The 12,511-nt window shown below is 37.9% G+C and overlaps 1 long non-coding RNA gene across 1 annotated transcript; it reads right to left on the bottom strand.

Moving 5' to 3' along the window:
• Nucleotides 1–5,514: 5,514 nt before the first annotated feature.
• Nucleotides 5,515–12,509, bottom strand: LOC136841403 (uncharacterized). The gene is made up of 3 exons (XR_010853936.1): nt 12,273–12,509; nt 7,548–7,731; nt 5,515–7,341 (listed from the first exon to the last, which is right to left on the bottom strand). It is a non-coding gene; the product is annotated as an uncharacterized lncRNA (long non-coding RNA).
• Nucleotides 12,510–12,511: the final 2 nt, after the last annotated feature.

Genomic DNA, 12,511 nt, shown 5'->3' with positions numbered 1-12,511 from the left:
AGTGGTGTTTTGGGGGAGGTTTTTGCCTAGAAATTCTCTCGGTTCAGGAGTGTTTTTGTGCAATAACACTTGCAATAAAGGTTTCGTATTTCTTTTGAGAAGTCTGGATGTGAATGGTAACTACATCGTCAAGAATTAAGAACTAAATAACTAGGGAAAGGATGAATTCGTTAATGGGACAGGATTTTCTTATCTTGAATAAAGGACAGAAATCAGCAAAAGTTTCTAAGTGTGAGATTACTTTTAAAGAAAAGATGTAGCCCAAGATTTAGAGTATCATAAATGCTGACTAAAAAATCTTAAAGTTATTGGAGCTTAGTTTGCCAAAAGTTTGGTAAAGTTATTGGAGCTTCGTTTGTCAAAAGTTTGGTAAAATTATTGGAGCTTAGTTTGGCAGGAGTTTGGTAAAGTTACTGGAGCATAGTTTGTCAGAAGTTTGGTAAAGTTATTGGAGCTTAGTTTGTCAGGAGTTTGGTAAAGTTATTGGAGCTTAGTTTGTCAAAAGTTTGGTAAAGTTATTGGAGCTTAGTTTGTCAGGAGTTTGGTAAAGTTATTGGAACTTAATTTGTCAGGAGTTTGGTAAAGTTATTGGAGCTTAGTTTGTCAGAAGTTTGATAAAGTTATTGGAGTTTAGTTTGTCAGGAGTTTGGTAAAGTTATTGGAGCTTAGTTTGTCAGGAGTTTGGTAAAGTTATTGGAGCTTTGTTTGTCAGAAGTTTGGTAAAGTTATTGGAACTTAGTTTGTCAGGAGTTTGGTAGAGTTATTGGAGCTTTGTTTGTCAGAAGTTTGGTGAAGTTATTGGAGCATTGTTTGTCAGGAGTTTGGTCAAGTTATTGGAGCTTAGTTTGTCAGAAGTTTGGTGAAGTTACTGGAGCTTAGTTTGTCAGAAGTTTGATAAAGTTCTTGGAGCTTAGTTTGTCAGGAGTTTGGTAAAGTTATTGGAGCTTAGTTTGTCAGGAGTTTGGTATAGTTATTGGAGCTTAGTTTGTCAGGAGTTTGGTAAAGTTATTGGAGCTTAGTTTGTCAGGAGTCTGGTCAAGTTATTGGAGCTTAGTTTGTCAGGAGTTTGATAAAGTTCTTGGAGCTTAGTTTGTCAGGAGTTTAGTCAAGTTATTGGAGCTCAGTTTGTCAGGAGTTTGGTAAAGTTATTGGAGCTTAGTTTGTCAGGAGTTTGGTAAAGTTATTGGAGCTTAGTTTATCAGAAGTTTGGTAAAGTTATTGGAGCTTAGTTTGTCAGGAGTTTGGTAAAGTTATTGGAACTTAGTTTGTCAGAAGTTTGGTAAAGTTATTGGAGCTTAGTCCGTCAGGAGTTTGGTAAAGTTATTGGAGCTTAGTTTGTCAGGAGTTTGGTAAAGTTATTGGAGCTTAGGTTGTCAGAAGTTTGGTAAAGTTGTTGGAGCTTAGTTTGTCAGGAGTTTGGTAAAGATATTGGAGCTTAGTTTGTCAGGTTGGTAAAGTTATTGGAGCTTAGTTTGTCAGAAGTTTGGTAAAGTTACTGGAGCTTAATTTGTCAGGAGTTTGGTAAAGTTACTGGAGCTCAGTTTGTCAGAAGTTTGGTAAAGTTATTGGAGCTTAGTTTGTCAGAAGTTTGGTAAAGTTACTGGAGCTTAGTTTGTCAGGAGTTTGGTAAAGTTGTTGGAGCTTAGTTTGTCAGAAGTTTGGTAAAGTTACTGGAGCTTAGTTTGTCAGGAGTTTGGTAAAGTTGTTGGAGCTTAGTTTGTCAGAAGTTTGGTATTAGCATTTTACAGGCAAGTCTTGATGCCTTATGCCTAAATTTCAAGCAGTAATAACGTTTCAGTGAAGGCTACCCTTATTGGTACTCGTTGGTCGTGTGATTGTTGGCCAAAATGGTAGCTTAGTTATAATGGTCAATATGAAAGACAATATTCCTCACTCTAGTGAGCAATACAAGGTTGCAGCTTTTGGTGTCTTGTGGCCTTGCTCTAGTCAGCATGTGAAATAGTAATTTTAATGATCTAGTTCCGTTCTTGTGAGCAGTATGAAACTGTAATTTTCACAGCCATGTGCTGTTCAAAGCCAAACAATATTTATCTCTTTTTAGGCCATTTTTAGTCGTGTGGCCCTCTTCAATAAGCAGAGTAAACAGTTTTGTAGTCTTGTATTTGGTGATCAGTACAAAACTCCTAATCATAGTCATGTAAGAACTGGAAGCAAAAGATTTGAGACCACATCCTGGCCCCAAAACACTCAAAAGAATGTTCCTATCAGGTACTGAACATTCCTCCCTAATTACCTGGCAATGGGATGAATCTTTGAAAGACGTATCACACAGAACCTAAACTGGCCTGGTGGTCCACGTGTACGGTGAAGGTTGACGTTAGTCCGACCTGCTGCCCTGCTGGGGGAGGAAGAACTCAGGGCAGGAGGACATTAGCTTTGCACGTCTCCTGCCATTTACCCGACTCAATCACTTACATTGAATGGTGTCCTTAGGCCTATAAGACGAATTGTTTTTTTTTTTGGGAGGGGAGTGCCTCAAGGCACGCTTGTTCCACCTGAAGGGGTTTGGGTCACTTGTCTGCTTTTGGGAGGACTGTATGTGTCATGGTGTGATTGGTTGCTTTTGTTGTGACAGAGATGGAGGATGACCTGTAATTTGAAATAAAATTAGTATTTTTTTGGTTTACTTTTGATATGCCTACAATTCTTTTGTTTAAAGATATAAGTAAATATTCCATTCTTTTGCAAATAAATCGTGTAGAAGAATATGTCGTGTGAACTGCTGTTAATGAAAATAGCACTGAATTAATTATAAGACTTAACATGGTTTTTAATTCGTGTATTTAATTGAAAGTCACAAAGATTTAGTTCTGAACTAAGTAGTTTGGTACATGTAATGTTTATATGCCAAGCCTCAAAATGTAGCTAAATTGATAGTTTCATATTTAAAATAAGTTATATTTAAAAAGTCAGATAAATGAGACCAATTCGAAGAATAATGGAGAATTCGAAGGCACTCGTATAGAGCCTTTCTATGTAGGTGTCAACGGCGACCTGTTTTCTGACATATTCTAAGAATTTGCCGTCAGGTTTTACATGTAGCCAGTGCTGGTGACAAAATTGAAGTCTCAGGTTTGTAACACTGTTATGAACATGAATTTACTCTATTTTTTCCACCAGTATTGATATATTGGGTGTCAAGTTTGACGGTAAAATGGTAGAAGAATCCAGTGAGCTGGCTGTGTGAAAGCTCCTTAAATATACCAAGTTATTTTAGTCAGTCCCATAATGAAAGTCAGTTTCCCATATGAATATATTTGCAGATATGGATAATATAGCCATAACTACCAATATTTATGAATAAATTACCTTTTAGGGCTCTAAGTAAAGAATTCTATTAGGTGCAAAATCGATGTCAAATGGCTAATGAGCTCGGGTTATATTTATCATAGTTAGTGTCCCTTCTATGACGTTTCTTAGTTTTCTATGAAAGGCTGAAAGGAAAAAAGAACCCATTTTCTTTAATAAGTGTCGCGGGAAACTCCTGCAGTTTCGAAACCTCAACGAAAACGGGAACTAGAAGATTGGAAATGTGTTTACATACCGTAGAGTTTCTTACGCGTTATTCATAGAAAAGTGGACATGAATTTTTTAGGGGCCATTATGCTTCCGGGACGAAATTCTGGGTATAAAACTCTACGGGATTTTCACGCCATGTTTCATTAGATACTACACATCGGCCAAGCATTTGCTTAAGAACAAAATCACAGCCGCAAGAGTGAACGTAAGCCTAGGCTGGTCTCAGTGGTACCGTTACCCCGCCATCTTGGATTCACTGTACATACCAGTTTTCCTTTACATTTGAAAGGCTCAGACACCCTTCAGCAGTCAGAGAAAACGGGAATACATCTTAGAAAGCACGGGGGAAGTACACAAGGCTTTTCCCACCTCGGCAATCAGCTGCTAGCTTAGAAAACAGCTCCCTGGGTCAGTTTCGGAGTTGGAAACTGATTGGTTATATACCTCCTGGCGGGGGCACTCCCTCCTTCGGGGCATTGCAGTGCTGGCTCCAAGGAGTAAAAAAAAATCTTTTTTTTTTTTATTGTTACGAATAACCTTCCCTCAAAATGTGAACTAAATTTTTGGATTTAAATAAAAAGACGTCCGATAAATAGATGGTTTTTATTTCCTCTCTCTATTGTTACATTAGTTTGCTCATACACGAATACTTACGTCATCACTGTGACGTCATTAACCATGTTCTCTGAACCGTTACCAATAGTTCTAGATGACTTACGCAGTCTTTTTCGAATGCTTACGTCATCACTGTGACGTCATTAACCATATTAACCGAATACTTACTAGTAGTTCTAAATGAAACTTCTGCAGCGAGTCTTTGTATACAGTGCTTCTGAGGTCATAAGGGAATGCTTACGTCATAACCTGAGACCTCATTACATTATCACACCGGTCTACAGGAAGCGTTTTTTTTTTTTTTTACCTCTTACTGCCAATGAAGTCAGCAGTTCTGGCAAATCGTAACTTGTGTAACCAGCTTAAGTGGTCTATTTTTGGAGGGTTTCACATATTGCGCCCAAGAACAGAATTTAGAATTTAGGCCATAGGCCAAGCTTTGGGACTGCATTGTATCCAGCTTTCGCCTAGAATTGGCAACTCTAAAATCTTTGCTCGGGCTATGAAACCTACACCCTTGTGAGAACAGATTATACCCTTTTTTTCTCTCTCTATCTTTAACGTAAGCAGTTTTGACAACTCTTAACTATCTTCTATAAACCAGTTGAAGTGGTCTTGATTGGGTTTTACATGTTGTACCCAAGAATAAAATATAAATGCCAACTTTTGCCCTGAATTGGCTACTCAAAAATCTTTGCTCGGGCTATGAAATTTACACCCATATGAAAATGGACTACACCCATTTTTTCTATATATCTATGTACCTTTATATTAGCCATACCTTAAAGTACAGCTTTTATTTAATTATCGGTACTTTGAATTTTCAATAATTACTCTGCGGGCCCTTGTCACGAAACTTATGTTAGCTTGCCTCTCTCAACCTGACATTATTGATCTCTTACTTAACATTTCATTACTTTAACATTTCATTACTGAATTATAGGTGAGACATGGAGCAGATTTATTCTGATGAGAGAGAGAGAGAGAGAGAGAGAGAGAGAGAGAGAGAGAGAGAGAGAGAGAGAGAGATCTGAATTATAAGTGAGACATCGTGCAGATTAATTCCATGAGAGAGAGAGAGAGAGAGAGAGAGAGAGAGAGAGAGAGAGAGAGAGAGAGAGATATCTGAATTATAAGTGAGACATCGTGCAGATTAATTCCATGAGAGAGAGAGAGAGAGAGAGAGAGAGAGAGAGAGAGAGAGAGAGAGAGAGAGAGAGAGAGATCTGAATTATAAGTGAGACATCGTGCATATTAATTCTAAGAGAGAGAGAGAGAGAGAGAGAGAGAGAGGTGAATTATAGGTGAGACACCGTGCTGATTAATTCCACGAGAGAGAGAGAGAGAGAGAGAGAGAGAGAGAGAGAGAGAGAGAGAGAGAGAGAGAGAGAGAGAGAGAGACCGGATTAACAAAATACACACAAATTTATTTAACAAAAACTGATTGGCCTTTTGATAAAACAAAAACCTAAAAATACACTTTGACACATACAACAAACTTTCTCCACACTGTAATCACAAACTCAGGTAAAAATCAATATTACTTTGTTAACATGAATGAAGGAAACACCACGAACGAACCAAGCCTTGCACATTCGTTCTGCTTTTAAAAAATGCTTGGAAAGAACGAATGCTCACGAAATTCTTTTCTAATTCGTGTCTCCTTTCTCCTGTCGCGACTCAGAAATACAAATTACATGACAATCACACTGGATGAAGTACATAATAATTACCGTGTACAATAACAATATGACAATCCCATTGGATAAAGTAGATAATAGTTATATAAAAATGACAGGACAAATCTTACAATTGCATTATGTATTTTGGCCATTAATTTCCTTCATATTATGTCAATAGCATATCTGGTAACTTTTGTATTTTTTATTAAAATAAAGCAACCACTAATGAAGCGTTAAGCCTGGTATTTCTGCAAGTTTCTCAGTTTGTCTGTAAGAGCCCACAGTACTTTTTCTTTACACTGTAGTACAGCCAATTTCCTTCCTTATTTTCAACAATTTTCATTCCCCCGTATGACTAGGGCTGGCGGGAAGGAAGGAGAGAGAGAGAGAGAGAGAGAGAGAGAGAGAGAGAGAGAGAGAGAGAGAGAGAGAGAGAGAGAGAGAGATTCATTATAACAAAAATGAGCTGAAATTCTCAAGGACTAAGCCTGAAAGGGCACTGGCTATTGAATCAAGCATCCATAGCATAAAGGCCCATTTGTAAGGAGAGAGAGAGAGAGAGAGAGAGAGAGAGAGAGAGAGAGAGAGAGAGAGAGAGAGAGAGAGAGAGAGAGAAACCCAAGTGAAGACAGTATCATCTAAACATCAATAATAGATAAATCAACAAAGAAATAAGAACATGCAACAACAACAGTGAGGAATTAGTGGTGCTCTGATTAATGCAGCCACTTTGAAGCTTCAGAACACTGACAAAATCACTGCCAGGAAAACCAGGTCGCGTTGACCACCAGTTCCCACTATTTTGCTGCTCCAGGAACCATTAACCCTTTGGGATTGCCACTGAGATTCTGATGACATCTTTTGAAAATATTCAGGTAACTCAAACTTGCATTTTGGCTTGTTATTTTTATTGTTTCCTTTTGTAAATGTACTGCAAAAGTATCCACAACTAGCACAATTGCATGAGAGACAAATTTGTAGCAAGCACAGAAAGAACATTATTGCTGTGCCTCTAAGTAGTATCATATGCCACAGAGAGGTCTTGTTTAGGGGAACTCCTCTCAGCTTAGATACATAACATATTGTAATTCTGTCACAGAATAACAGATTCAAAACAGCACTCAGAACACAAACTCAATGTACATGAGAGAATGCAAGGGAACCAACACTGACAGGCAAGAAGGAAGTCTCCCATAAGGAGACGAGATCATATACCTTGCTAACCATCACTTTTTGAAGTATCTAGAGTGTCTTCCCAAACGATACAAGGCATAAATCAGTATCAAAGGATTTATAACTCATAATGGTAGCACATTCAAATGCAGTCCTACACAAATGAAGCTTCACTTGTCTTAATAGTTCATTTAAGTGACACCTTTATGAAAACATTACATAAATACTTTTTCTAATCTGTTCTTGAAATGGTTAGTTGTAATGGTCCTCTTCTTACTCTCAGACGTAACCTGTTCCATGATGATACTCTCTCACATGTTGTCAACGTTACCTGGAATGGAGAGAGCAGAGCTCAGTGTAAAAAGCAAAATCCAAATTCACAGGAAAAATTGGGCAATTTTGCCTCTACTACTAAAATGAGCAAAACAAAGGGAAACTTGTATTTAATCATCTAGTCTTCTCATATCCTTGATTTTCAGAGGCCAATGGCACACTTCAGAGCAAAATGTAACTAAAAATAATTCCACCTATACTCACTGTATAATTAGCTGTAGTGGTAGATTCTGTCAACGGGCCAGATTCATGGCTACAAGTCCTTATACTCTAAAGAAGGTGACATCTATTTTCAAGGCTGGACATCGTCCACAACGAAGAAATAATTTGACACTGATGAACTACATATTCCACTGTAGACAGTCACAATGCTGCAGCAGAACATCGCCTGAAAGAGAAAAGTAGAAACTTTCAGTCGCCCTAGAATGAAATGTAAACTGCAGTAACTTTCCAAAATGAACAGCAGAGAATAAATATTTGGTTCAGTTTCTAATCAAACACTAAATCCTAGGGAAGCACCAATTTCGTGATGCCACAGGGCCTGCCCAAAGAATTTGTTCTGGAGTTAGAACTGGAAATTAGAGCAGGGTAAAGCTAAAGAAGTTGGATAGCTTATAGGCTGAATGATACCCAGGGGGAACACGTGACAAGTAAAAGACTAAAAGTAATGTAGCTTAGGACCAGGAGGACGCTGCAAGAAACTCTCAGTACCGTCTAAAGTCAACACTGTGTCACATCAAGCACAAAGTAATCAGTGGCTCCCTACAGGAAGCCCAGTGCTTAGAAGAAATCTCCTGAGCACTGAGAAGTTATATATCATTGGCTCCAATAATCAAACTGCCTGCCATCTGACCTATTAAAATATTCTACAATACATATATACCAGCTGGGTACAAACAGAGCATGTATGGTAGTATCACAACCCTAAATCCCTACATTCTAACCTTGGTGAAGGTTAAGATATGACGACAAAACTATCATTTTGCATAGTCGTTTCACGGAGTTTATTGCTGTATATGAAAAGTCTGTAAATTATATATATTAATAATAATATGACAACTCAAATTTTAACAATATGCTGGCACTATCACAAGAACTACCTGGCATCCTCCAACCATTTTTGTTCGTAATTTCCAAATTATTTTGAAACGCTAGAGACATTTTGCTTTACTGGAAATTAAGGAAAATCCTATTTTAGTTAAAGTTGCACACACACACACACACACACTCATGAGGTCAAGATATCCTATCAGACCACCAGGGACAAAATGCCTTTCTCGCAAGACTGGTCCTCAGGACAACTTCGACTCCATTGAATGTACGATACCTTACAAAACTTTATTCAAGGGGCTAATATAAAGTAAGAGTAACATCTGAACTTTAATCTCCTTTTTCAAATACAACACGCAGCTCATTCATGCAGCCTTCATCACTCAACAACACTCAATTAATACATATTGCAAGGCTGACTAAGCATATTGCAGGGTCGACTACACACATCGCAGTGTTGGCAAAATCCTATTTCAGCAAGTATTTTTGCAATATGAGTTACTTTAACCTTTTCTACTGATTTTGTAAGCCTAAGATATATCAAAGCTACGCTAAATAAGTCTAATCCTTCGGGCCAGCCCTAGGAGAGCTGTTAATCAGCTCAGTGGTCTGGTAAAACTAAGGTATACTTAATTTTTACAGCCTGGGGGACTACCATCTTGCCTCCATTACATAATAAAAATCTTTGAATAATTAGGACACTTAACAAGATTTTACATGCAAAGAAATATACTTACTTCAACTCCAGGCACTGAGGCCAATGGGAGGGGCAACTTCAATCCCCTTTCTAGCTCAGGCCCCAAAAATCTGGAAGGGGTGGTGGGGTGGTTATGGCTTGACTAAGAACAAAGTAACAGACTGTACCTAAACTGACAGTCCAAACTATTGAGTCATAACACAAAGATTTCGAAAGGTATGTATGAAGAGGAGATCAAACAAACATTACAAGCATTACCTAGCCAGTGGAGGAATATAACACTGCATTTTACTTTTATTTCATGTGTGCAGTTCCTAAAGAGAGTGTTTTCATGCTTCCCCATATCATCTCGATCACGATAGTGACAGCTCAAGGAAGTTTTTAAGTATAGAACTCCATACGTCAGTTGCAAAACACAGCAATTAACTAAAGATCTGAACCTCGACTTGTAACAGTAAGTTTTGCCTGTGCCTACTGCAGAAGCCTTTTCCAGACTGTGTATGTACTTCTCTATCCTGAATGCCAGCCAGAGCTACCTTGTAATGCTTCACAAGACTGGGATCAGGCTACTGTGTATCAGTGGACATCATTATCACCCTTGTCTCTTCATATCTGAAGTACCCTTGCTTAGTCTTACAAAAATGAGGACATGCATTTACATATATATAACTGAAGCCATACCATGACTAGGAATTATTTAGTCTATACAATTCCTACCATTCTGAGAAAGTACACCTAACCCATGGTACAGGACTGAATACAGAATTTAGGCCAAAGGCCAAGCACTTAGACCTATGAGGTCATTCAGCACTGAGCGGAAATTGACAGTAAAATGTTTGAAAGGTGTAACGGGAGGAAAACCTCAAAGCAGTTGCACTATGAATCAACTGTTAGGAGAGGGTTGAGGAAAGTAAGATGGAAGAAAGAGAGTATGAAAGGAGGTACAGTAAAAGGAACGAAAGGGGTTTGCAGCTTGGGCTGAAAGGACGCTGCAAAGAACCTTAAGTAATGCCTACCGGGCACCGTATGAGGGGCACTGATGGTACTACCCCGCTACGGCACCCAAGGTACAACAGCGGGTTGTATTTCACCTTGAAAGTAGCAAGACTTTTTGTTTATTATCAACGTTGTACAGTACCATAACTGTAACTTTTGCACTCTTCCATGGGGCATAATATGGAACATGACCTAAATCTCACCTAGGTGTCACAGCAGTCATTGTGATCTTATCCCTACCTATGTGTCAGAATGTATTAATAAATATACACAACGCAAAAACCTGCCACTCAGACACCAGAACCACCCTTAATATACCATTACCTCTGAAGTGAAGTCACTAATCTCCCACAATCCACTGACTCATGGTGCTAATGAACTGACATTCTCTTGGAGCAGTAACTATCCAGTTTTAAAGATTTAATCCTTGATAACAATAATCCTCAACAAAACCTAAAGTCAAAGTAAAAAACATCCTTCTCTCATTTTGTATTTTACTATCAATTATATAGTGTGGAGGATTTTATATATTAAAATCATTTACTTCTGTGTTCAGTAGTAACTGTGTAACACTTACATAAACAGAGACCAAGTTCTCACCTAACAATGCAGCAGGTGATCCCATAGAAGCAATCTCAAACCAAGGGTACAAAGGGTACAAAAGCTATATGGTACTAACTTTACAAAAAAATAAAAAAATTATCAGATGGTCTTCACCCTAAATCAGACAACTGATAATGGAACACCCAGATGACCCAACAGTCTATAAATAGTCACTGAAACTCCTACCAGTTGAGCAAGCCTTGAACAAAGGATGTTGCATACTCCCAAACTACACTTGCAAGTCATAGTTATGGACGAAAGATTTCATAGTATATTTCTTAAATGTATGGTAAGGTACAGGACCCTTACAAAGCTGAAAAAACCCATTTTAATTAGGTCATTTTTTTTTAATCAGGCAAAAATGGAAGTGCAGCAACCTTCGCTGGATATAAAAAAAACAAATACTTGTATTTGAGAAGAACTCTTGGATTATTTCCAAAGCTTGATACTGGACATACCACTGCACATGCTCATTGTACAACTGACGCAGCACTGTGAATATTTTGATGGTCATAATCTGAACCCTTGGGTGAGTGGTTACTACACAGCTACCATACAAAAATCATGGCTAGCCTATGCACTTAATGTATCATTCAACATTATTGCTAGACCAACACAAGAATCTAACTTCACTGATGGCTGAATGATACAATATTCAATGCAAATGCTAAATATTACTTCAAAACATACTGCTATGTAGTGGGAATATGCAGTTCACAAATCAGCACTTTCCATTTATTCACAAATAAATATTTCAAACCCCTAGAAAGGTTCTAGGCTAAAGACTTCATCCTAAACTCTCTGTTGTTGAAATTTCCCTCAACTTTCGTTCATTTCTTACTTAAGGTATTACTATTCCCAACTTGGATGGTGGAAATTTAGGCCAAATGAATGGAAAAAACAAAAATGTTCTTTTAAAATAAAATCACAACCATTCAAAGGTTCAATAATGGTGAATATTTGGAGTCTTGTCCACTGTTCCTTAGTCTAAGACAGTTTAGGTAGGGTATGACGCCTAGGAATGGTTAGGATAGGATTGACAGGCTAGTGTGCAGTTTAAGTTAAATGCCCCAAAAACATATTTCATTTCTGCCATACGTATTAATAGTTACTACTTCATTAGGCTTAGTAAAATGCACTAACTCTTCCTTTGGAATGGGGAAACCAAAATATTTGGCTAGGCCTATGGTCATCAAATCCTAGACCAATGCCTGGCCTATGGATAGATCTGCTTAAGTCTTACCATTTGTATATGTCAGGAATATTAACAGTGCAAGTTTTCCTTTGCTTATATATATATATTTATGCCCAATAGCCTCCTCAAATACTGTTTACCCTAAATCAGAAAATACTACTTTGACCACATAGGCCCTGTCTTTGGCTTTAACTCGCCCATTGGTATATAGATGGAAATAAAATTAAAAGTATGACACGCTAGGTTAGCCTTTTGACGGCAGCTTTCACTCTATAAGGTTATAAATACCAACTGTCTAACTTAGGCCTAACTTATCTCAGGAACTAATAAAGCATTACTAAAATAATAGGCCTGTTTGCATACAAAATAAGATCATAAAGTTCCTTACCATAATATTAGTTTTTTATGTATACAACAACGAGGTCCAAGGACTGCAAGGAAACAAGAACCCACGATAGGCCGACATCCATTCCACCAGACGACTTGAACAGGCTTGCCAACTGTCTAACATTTTTCTCTTTCGTTTTACTAAACGCTGATGCGTTAAGTGCGCGCGTGCGCAATGAAGGAAGCTTATATACGAATAAAATCTCAATAATCCACTATATTTAGGCCAATAAACATCAA

The sequence above is a fragment of the Macrobrachium rosenbergii genome, chromosome 9, assembly GCF_040412425.1.
Source record: "Macrobrachium rosenbergii isolate ZJJX-2024 chromosome 9, ASM4041242v1, whole genome shotgun sequence".
Lineage (NCBI taxonomy): Eukaryota > Metazoa > Arthropoda > Malacostraca > Decapoda > Palaemonidae > Macrobrachium > Macrobrachium rosenbergii.
Note: the sequence above shows the minus strand (reverse complement) of the source record. Positions and strands in the feature narration are given on the sequence as shown.